Source organism: Ovis canadensis, chromosome 26, assembly GCF_042477335.2.
Source record: "Ovis canadensis isolate MfBH-ARS-UI-01 breed Bighorn chromosome 26, ARS-UI_OviCan_v2, whole genome shotgun sequence".
In the NCBI taxonomy this organism is placed as follows: Eukaryota; Metazoa; Chordata; class Mammalia; order Artiodactyla; family Bovidae; genus Ovis; species Ovis canadensis.
In genome coordinates, this window is record NC_091270.1 from 57752367 (window position 1) to 57761423 (window position 9057).

The 9057-nt window shown below is 48.3% G+C and overlaps 1 long non-coding RNA gene across 1 annotated transcript; it reads right to left on the reverse strand.

The window, feature by feature from the left end:
* Positions 1 to 818: 818 nt before the first annotated feature.
* Positions 819 to 8805, reverse strand: LOC138430910 (uncharacterized). The gene is made up of 3 exons (XR_011253444.1): positions 8379 to 8805; positions 5011 to 5259; positions 819 to 1131 (listed from the first exon to the last, which is right to left on the reverse strand). It is a non-coding gene; the product is annotated as an uncharacterized lncRNA (long non-coding RNA).
* Positions 8806 to 9057: the final 252 nt, after the last annotated feature.

Here is a 9057-nt window from a genome sequence, read left to right on the forward strand (position 1 = left end):
TCCTGCATTGGCAGGCGGGTTCTTTACCACTGCAGTCTGGGAAGCCCATAGACATGAGCTTCCTGTTTGACCTTCATAACCACCCCATGAGGCAGAAACGAATCTTCCTGATCTACAGGTGAGGAAACCGAGACACAGTCTTAGAGCGGGGGTCCTGACATGGGTCTCTGCCCCCAGGCCCTGCTTCTCCTGTGTGGTCCTGCCTCAGCCGTATTTGCAATCTGTGTTTTCACAAGCCCCCCAGGGCGATCCGTCTACACCTTCCCCTCTGGCACTGAGCCCAGTTCTTATCCTGACCCTCTGGGGTTCTCAGAAAGCTCAGTTGCTTATCCCTAACATGAAGATGGGCTCACGATTGTCGTGGAGAATTCAGTGGGACTTAGCAGCCGCTTTCTAAAGGTTTCTGTGCAGCATTTTTGAAGTTTGAGTAAACAGCACTATGCAAATAGCAGCAATAATTAAAACCTGATTTTCAAAAAGCTACATTTGAATGACAATAGAAGTAATACGCACTCAGTATAGGAGATTTGGAAAATAAAGATGGAGAAAACAAAGTTTTCCCGTAAATCCACAATCCTGAGATAACCAAGGAAACATTTAGTTGACTTTCTTCCCAGTATTTTCTCTCCATGTATATGTTTATGATTAAATATATTATTTTTCCCAAATAGGGATCATTCTATATGTATACATTCATATCCTGAATTTATTTCTCTTCACATTTACATGATGAGCACTTAAAAATTACTTTAAGCTCGTGAATACAAAAACTGCCTTCCAGGGCCCAGACTCTGGGTCAGAAAGTTCTTTCCACCTAGTTTTGTTTGTTTTTGTAAATTTTATTGAAGTGCAGTTGATTTACAATGTTGTGTTAATTTTCACTGTATAGAAATATATATGCTTTTTCATATGCACAGGATATTGTATCATATTATGGACTACTCTTAATTTTGGTTAAGTGTACACAAAGTATGGCAAAATACTAACAACTCGTAAATCAAGATGGAATATTCTAGGCTTTTAACATTCTTGGATGCCTGAAAACTTTTGTAAGAAAATGTCAAGGAAAAACAAAAGCAAATGATTTACTCCAGCGCTTCTCACAAGTCAGATGGGCTGAACCATCATCACCTGAAAAAAAAAATTTTTTATTAAAATTCTGAGTACTAAAAAGAAAAGAATTAAATCCATCAATTTAAGAATTAAAATTGAGACTGCCCTGTGCTTGAGTATTTCAGAGATAAATCCATGGTTTAGAGTGAAAAGCTCATGAAAAGGGGGTGGGGGGGCTGGAGGCAGGTCAGGGAGACTGTAGGACCCTGTGGGAGCCCACCTTTTTCTGGGCGTCGCAGCCCCTCCACCTGTGGGGTGAGGAATGAGATCTGGGGCTCCAACTGTGCGAACTCCTTCCAAGCAGGAACTGTCTGGTTTCTGCTTTTAAGTCTCCGTGTCCCAGTGCTCAGCACATGCCCGGCACGTGGTAGGGATGGAATAAATCTGACGGGTGAATGGATGGGTCAGTACATGAGCTGGTGAATGGATAAAGGAGGGAAGTGGAGAAGGCGGGCCGCTGCCTAAGGGTATACACAAGGCATCTCTTCTGCCCTCCCTTGGCCCTGTGCGGGGGGGGGGCTTTCCAGATGGTTCAGTGGTAAGGAATCTGCCTGCAATGCAGGAGACCCGAGTTCCATCCCCAGATAGGAAAGATCCCCTGGAGGAGGAGATGTCAACCCACTCCAGTATTCTCGCCTGGAGAATCCCATGGAGACTGGTGGGCCTCCATCCATGTGGTCACTAAGAGTCAGACATAACTAAGTGCACACACCCGTTTGGCCTGTCTGTGCCTCAAGCTCCACCACGAGATTACTTCCTTGCAGCAGTCTTCAAGGGCCTGCTTTTACAACCGAGCACCCCTGGGAGGACTCCCGTTACATTTATCGGCCTTTGCAAATATGTTGATGTGGGATTTTAGGAAAAGGCTTTCCTCCCATTTGCCATAGTCAGCAATACTGTAGGTAAACCAGCTTCCTAAACTGAGTTCTCTGTTCTTTTGAATATTCATAAATTGTCTGCCCTTTAAGGGTATTGTCTCCAGGAGCAAGGAGACTTTGCCTTAGGAAGCTCGAGGAATGTCTGAAGCAGAGAGATCATAGAATCTTCGCACTGAAAGATCTTAGGGTGTGACATTTTGTTCCCTGGCAAGGATGGAATCATCTGGTGAGGGCCATGTGGCCCCTACAACCTGGAGACTGTGTGTGTGTGTGTGTGTGTGTGTGTGTGTGTGTGTGTCTGTGTGTGTGCCTGGAAATGGTATTTATTTATTTTAAAATTTTTTAAATGAATTTTTGTTGGCATATAGCTAACCTGGAGACTTTTGCTCTGGGAAGGGCTAGTGGCGAGCAGGACTGAGCGAAGACACGCCTGAATTGAGGTGGGGCTCAGGAACTTGAACTTGCCACTTGTCATCTTCGTGGGAGAATCTTAAATCTCTCAGCTGGCTCTTCAGTTGACAACCAAGAGGAAGCAAGACGGGGTGCAGCCCCCGCCGCCTCCCCGCCACCCCTGCAGCCAGCGGTCTTCGCTGCACCCCCATCATGAACCCCTCTGCTTCCACCCGCAGCCTCTGCCCGTTTGCGCCTACAGATTCCCAGTGATCAGGTGGCGGCTCCGCCCCAAGCCCTGCAGTGGCCTCCCGGCTCTGAGCAGAATCTGACCCGACATCGACGCGGCCCCGTGTGACGTGGCATTCTCTGCCAGCCTTCTGACCCATCTCCTGCTTCTCTGCCCCTGCTGTCTCTACTCCTGCTGCTCTGTCCCCACCCCAGGCTCCGCCCGCCTCACTCCCGCACTCCTCTGCTCAGATATCTTACCTGGTCCACCCAAAAGCAGGAACCTTGCCCACACCCTGCCCCACTTTCTACCCCCATGCATGCATATGTGCTAAGCCGCTTCAGTCGTGCCTGACTCTTTGTGACCCCGTGGACTGTAGCCCACCAGGCTCTTCTGTCCATGGGATTCTCCAGGCGTGAATACTGGAGTGGGTTGCTGTACCCTCCTCCAGGGGGTCTTCCTGACCCAGGGATCGAACCTGCTGTCTTAGTCTCTTGCACTGGCAGGCGGGTTCTTTACCACGAGTGCCACCTGGGAAGCCCTCTCTACCCCCAAACCTGCGCTATTGTTCTGCATTGCATCTTTCACCACACGACACTTGATATATTTGTTTCTTTGTCTTTTCCCAACTAGAAAAGAAGCTCCCTGAGAACAAGGATGCTTGCTCAGTTTACTGCTGTGGTCCAGGGCCTAGAACCTTGCCTGCATTCTAATTTTTTTTTAAGTGAATATTGAATGAATCTTAAAGAACAGCAATGGTATGATTTTATTTTATTTTCATACCATTTTTGTACCATTACCATTTTTCCAATTCAATGTTCCTATTATTTTTTATTACAGTGTTTTTTATTTCAAAGGAAAATCCAGACTCAGAAGGAGTAGGCAGTTGTAAATCGATTCTGAAATGTCATAAAACATGAAATGAGTCTTTTCCATTTGCTCCACAAACAAGGCTCAGGAACAGTGGCCATCTGACTCTGCCTGTGCGCCTGGGTTTACTGGGTTATTTAAGGAAGGCCAGAGAGCCGGAGGTTGGGAGGGCTTCTGGCATTGTTTTCCATATTTAGCTGCGGGACTGTAGGGCCAGGTATGAGGCCTGAAGTTTAAATGCAAAGGTTCAAAACATTCAGGGGGTGCGAGATGACTTTCCTCAACCTGATTTAAAGGAAAAACTTTTTGAAAATTCACAAATTCGTGCAAAACTCAGTATAACAGATAGCTTGTGTTTGGTTTTCGTGCGTGCTAAGTCGCTTCAGTCGTGTCTGACTCTTTGAGACCCTACGGACCATAGCCCACCCAAGTCCTCTGTCCATGGGATTCTCCAGGCATGGATACTGGAGTGGGTTGCCGGGCCCTTCCCCAGAGGGTCTTCCCGCCCCAAGGATTAAACCTGTGGCTCTGTGGCTCTCCTGCATTGGCAGGCGGGTTCTTTACCACTTGCGTCACCTGGAAAGCCCGAGTTTCGGTTTAGCCTATTAAAAAACCTTGTCTAGAACTTCCCTGGTGGCCCAGTGGCTGAGACTCCAAGCTCCCAATGCAGGGGGCCGGGGTTCGATCCCCGGTCAGGGAACTAGATCCCACGTGCTGCAGCTAACACCCAGTGCAGTCAGATAAGTAAGTAAAAATAAATGCATTTAAAAAATTGTCTAAGTTCACTGACAATGTGTGGGGCCCTACGTGGGAAACCTTAAAAAAGGGCTAGCTTTGCGGTTTAGCACTAAGATGGCGCCTGGCGGTCGAGATGAGGGCGTGGCCTAAGTTTGTTAAAACTTTTGATTGGCTCTCTTGATTTCCGTGCACGTGGATAGCACGTGATCACCATAGACTCGTTACAATGAAGCGTATGACGACTTGACCTTTAACGTGATTGGTGCAACTATGTTATATTAAGATTTGACCTTTAATGTGATTGGTGCAACTACGGCATATTACAATTTGACCTTTAACGTGATTGGCCCAACCCTCGCAAAACCCCCCCCCCCCCTTGCTTGCCTATATAAACCAAGAGCTTGAGACAATAAAGTGGAACGGTTTAGACAGAATCATTGTTGTGTCTGACTGTCTCTTGTTCGCCGAGGGGCTGGGTTGGCGGACAGCAGGCTCACCTCTCCTTGGGACCCCTCGGCTTTGCTGAGGGAAGTTCCACTGCTCCTCTTTCTGCGGAGCGCCCCCCCCCGCCCCCCTCAACAACGCACCGGCCTGACAACTTCCTTTCCATCTTTGTATGTACCAAGTCTACTGTTTAATTTCATGACTGGCATTTGTCAAGCCAGAAGCCCAGGAGAAACGGAGCGTGTTTATTTCACGAGTGGACGTTATGTCTCTGAAATGACCCTTCACAACCTCAGTCAAGCTCCTAGGTCAATATTTCTCAAAACTTTATGAGGTGGAAAAAATCACCTAGGGAGTCCTGTTCAGTGTGTGTGGATTCCTGGGCGCCACGCAGCGAGATCTGGATCCCCCTGAGAGGGGGCTGGCAAAGCCGGTACCCTGGAGTGAGGTGCAGCGGAGCTCCCAGAGAGCCGGGATCCCCTCGAGGCGAGGACCGCGCCACCGAATGCCACAGACTCCATCCAGGGCCTCCTTAGAGGTTCTGAGGCTGAGACAGCTCTTCTGGAATGTTCTCCGGGAACCAACTGAGGGATCTCCCTAGAAAGGAGGGCAGACAAGGGGCTGAGAAGAAACAAACACCCCAAGATACAGCACTTAATAGAGACTGACTCGGAAGCCTCCGACATTTTGCAAACTCTCTCTGGCAATTATCAAAAGATAATTCTCGTTAATCCTGTCAAGACAAGCTTTCAGATGACAGAGTGATAAGGATACCTCCTTTTAACACTCGAGACTGTCTTGAACTCACCGTGTCAGTTATAGCGGCCTCTCTGAACCCGCTCTGGTTTCTTACTGCTCGTTTCTGACTCTAGAAGTGTGACCTGGAGCTGAGCCCGGCTCCTCCATCAGAGACGCCAAGGGGCTGAGCTCAGGGGGTCTGGGGAAACGGCCTGCAAACCGCACACCCTGAGAGCTACTATAGCCTGTGATAAGTCTTCAGTTAATAGTTGCGATGGGAGTGAAAGAAAGGAAAGTATTAGTCCCTCCGTTGTATCCAACTCTTTGCTTCCCTATAGACTGTAGCCCGCTAGGCTCCTCTGTCCATGGGATTCTCCAGGCAAGAATACTGGAATGGGTTGCCATGCCCTCCTCCAGGGGAGCTTCCTGACCCAGGGATCGAACCTGGGTCTCCTGCACTGCAGGCAGATTCTTTATCGGATGGCGGTGGTAGAGACTTTATGTTGGCTTTCTCCCCATGAATCCTGTCTTCTGTTTCCATTGTTTTAAAAATGCTCATATCATGCACAGACATTTCTTGTTCAAACAAACAAAACACAAGCATGTAAGTCAAAACAGAAGAGCCCCACAACCCCTTGCCTGGCCTAGATCCACACCCAGAGCCCCACGCTTCTAGGTTGGGTCATGTCATTCCAGACCATTTTTGAAGAGTTGAAAAAAAATGTCCTTTAGGCCACAGGGAAAGGGACAGATGTTCACTTGGCTCCCCTGGGCTTCCCTGGCGGCTCAGCTGGTAAAGAATCCGCCTGCAATGCGGGAGACCTGGGTTCCATCCCTGGGTTGGGAAGATCCCCTGGGGAAGGGAAAGGCTACCCACTCCAGTATTCTGGCCTGGAGAACTCCATGGGGTTGCAAAGAGTCAGACACAACTGAGCGACTTTCACTTTCACTTTGCTCCCCAGGGCTTTGGCAGAACCAACCTGCCTCCTTTCTCTTAAGACCTGAATGGCTTTGGACTGTCAGGACAGCGTCACTCCGCTCCGTGGCATCTCTCCACACAGCCGTCAACCTGCTGCCTTCCTGCTGCACTCGATACACCAAGGATCTACTCTCTCAGCTTCCTCTCCGTCTGACTCCCGTCTCTATTCTGGGTCATTTCAACACACATCAGGGTCTCTTAGTTCCCTGACCTGTCAGTAACTTGTTCCCCATCCCCAGCATCCATCTCCCATCACAGCTTTGTCTTGGCAGCACCAGTCACGGTACCCAACCCAACCACAGACACTGCTCTCAGACCAACACCTCTCTCCCACTCTCCCAGCTGCCTTTTGCTCGGTTGCTTGTTTCTCTTGCTTGGACATACAAGCCCTTTTCCTTTTCCAGGTGTTTGCTCTTGCTTTTCTTCAATCTAAGTGGGTCGTCTTATAGCTCCTCACTTTGCTGGACGATTCTCTGGTTCTGTGTCTCCTAAAGATGTCCCCGCTCCTGGGAAGCCTTCCCTTCCTCACTCTCTCTAACACCCTCTTGTCTCTTTCACAGATCTCATCAAAGTCTCTAGTTGTCTGAGAACTCTTAGGGTTTTCTCTCTCAACAACACAGTGAAGTTTTCTTAACTTAAAAAAATCCCAACAATGCAAATGAACTTCTTTATAAAAAAGAAATACACTCACAGACATAAAAAACCAGCTTATGTTTATCAAAGGGGAGAGGGGGAGGATAAATTAGGAGTTTGGGATTAACATACACACACTGCTATATATAAAACAGGTAAACAACAAGGACCTCCTTTATAGCACAGGGAACTCTACTCAATGTCTTATAATAAACTATAATGGAAGATAATGTAAAAATGAACACATGTGGCTACGTGTATATGTATCAGGGCTTCCCTGTGGCTCAGTTGGTAAAGAATCTGCCTGCAATGCAGGAGACCCAGGTTTGATCCCTGGGTCAGAAGATCCCCTGGAGAAGGAAAAGGCTACCCACTCCAGTGTTCTTGCCTAGAGAATTCCATGGACTATACAGAGCTGTACATGACTGAGCGACTTTCACTTCACTTCACCCACTCCAGGATTCTTGCCTGGAGAATTCCAGGAACTTAAGAGCCTATGGGCTACAGTCCATGGGATTGCAAAGAGTTGGACACGACTGAGTGACTAACAGCTTCACTTTTTCATTTACGTATAAATGAGTCATTTTGCTATACATCTGAAGCCAGCACAACATTGTAAATCAACTGTATTTCAATTAAAAATTTTTTTAAACCACTGGAAAAAAAAATTTCAGCTTCAGGATTCAAATGAAAATACTTAGTGGGAATTCCTGGTGGTCCATTTCTGACACAGAGGTCCCACCCAAAGCCTCCCTACACAGAGGTCCTCTCAGCCTCACCCTGGGCTTCCAGAGCCCGGGAAGTGCTGACGGGGCTACCTGGATTAAAGATTCCATCCCGCAAACGGACCCAGAATTTCTGAGGCCTGAGCTCCCTGAGGAGTTTTGTAGAATGGCTGTTGGGAGCAGAGGAGGCAGGCATGTCCCAGGGAGGCCTCATGTTTCCACGTCCACAGAATCTGCAGAGTGCCTGGCACCGAACAGGCAACACAAACACCTCTCAAATTTGGCAGCTGGATTTATGCCCACGTTTGCAGATTTGTGAGCACAATAAAAGTTATTCTAAGAAACTGTTTTATGGTCGTTTTTATGCAGTCTTACACATCGAGACCAGATATATTGAGGTTCCATGGGCCTCACAGTCACTCGGGAGAAAACAGGTCTCACAGGGAGAAAAATGGGGTGGTGGGGAGGGATTCCTGGGCCCCAGAGGAGGGACTGGGAGCTGCCAGAGACGCAGGTACCAGCGGGCAGGGCAGCCTGGTTCTGCGCCGGGCAAACAGGTGCACGAGGTGCCGAGGGCAGGTTGACAAAGGGAGAGGGGCCCATTCAGGCTCATAGAGCCGGGGAAGCAGTGAGTCACTTACCTCCAGTGGAGAGGTTCTGCCTGGTCCATTGCTATCAGAATCGCCAGCATTTATTAACCCTTTTGTATGTGCCAGCCACCTGAGAGTCCTTTGCAAACACGCTCTCTAATCCTTGCACTCTATGAGTAGGAGTTATTTTTTCTCTTTTACTTCAGTTGTAGGGAAACCGCCTAGGAGACTTGAAACAGCCTGCCAGAGGTCACGGAAATCGGAAGTGGCAAAATCAGGGCTCAAACAGGACCCTGTTCAGTGAGCAAACCACTGTTGCTGCTGATCCCATGACCGCCACTATCAGCTCTGAGCCTCAGTCCCCTCCCTGTTCGATGCGAGTGGTGCTGGCTCTCGCCCGCGGAGAGGAGAAATAAAATAAGGCTCGTTAGACCAAGGCTGTCTGGTATGACAGCCGCTATCCACACGCGGCTGGTCTGAACCGGGACCAGCCGGCTCAGACCATACCAGATTTCAGAGTCTCTGTGAAAAAAAGATGACCGTGGCCGTTAAGCCCGTGGAACCTGAACATATCTGGTCTTGTTGTGTATGACTGCAGAAAAATGACTTAGAACTTAGTGAAAAAAAGATGGTAAATGGTCTCAATAATTTTTATATTGATTCCAAGTTGAAGTTATAATAGTGGGCTAAAAACATGCCATTAAGGTGGATTTTACCTGCTCCTTTTTAC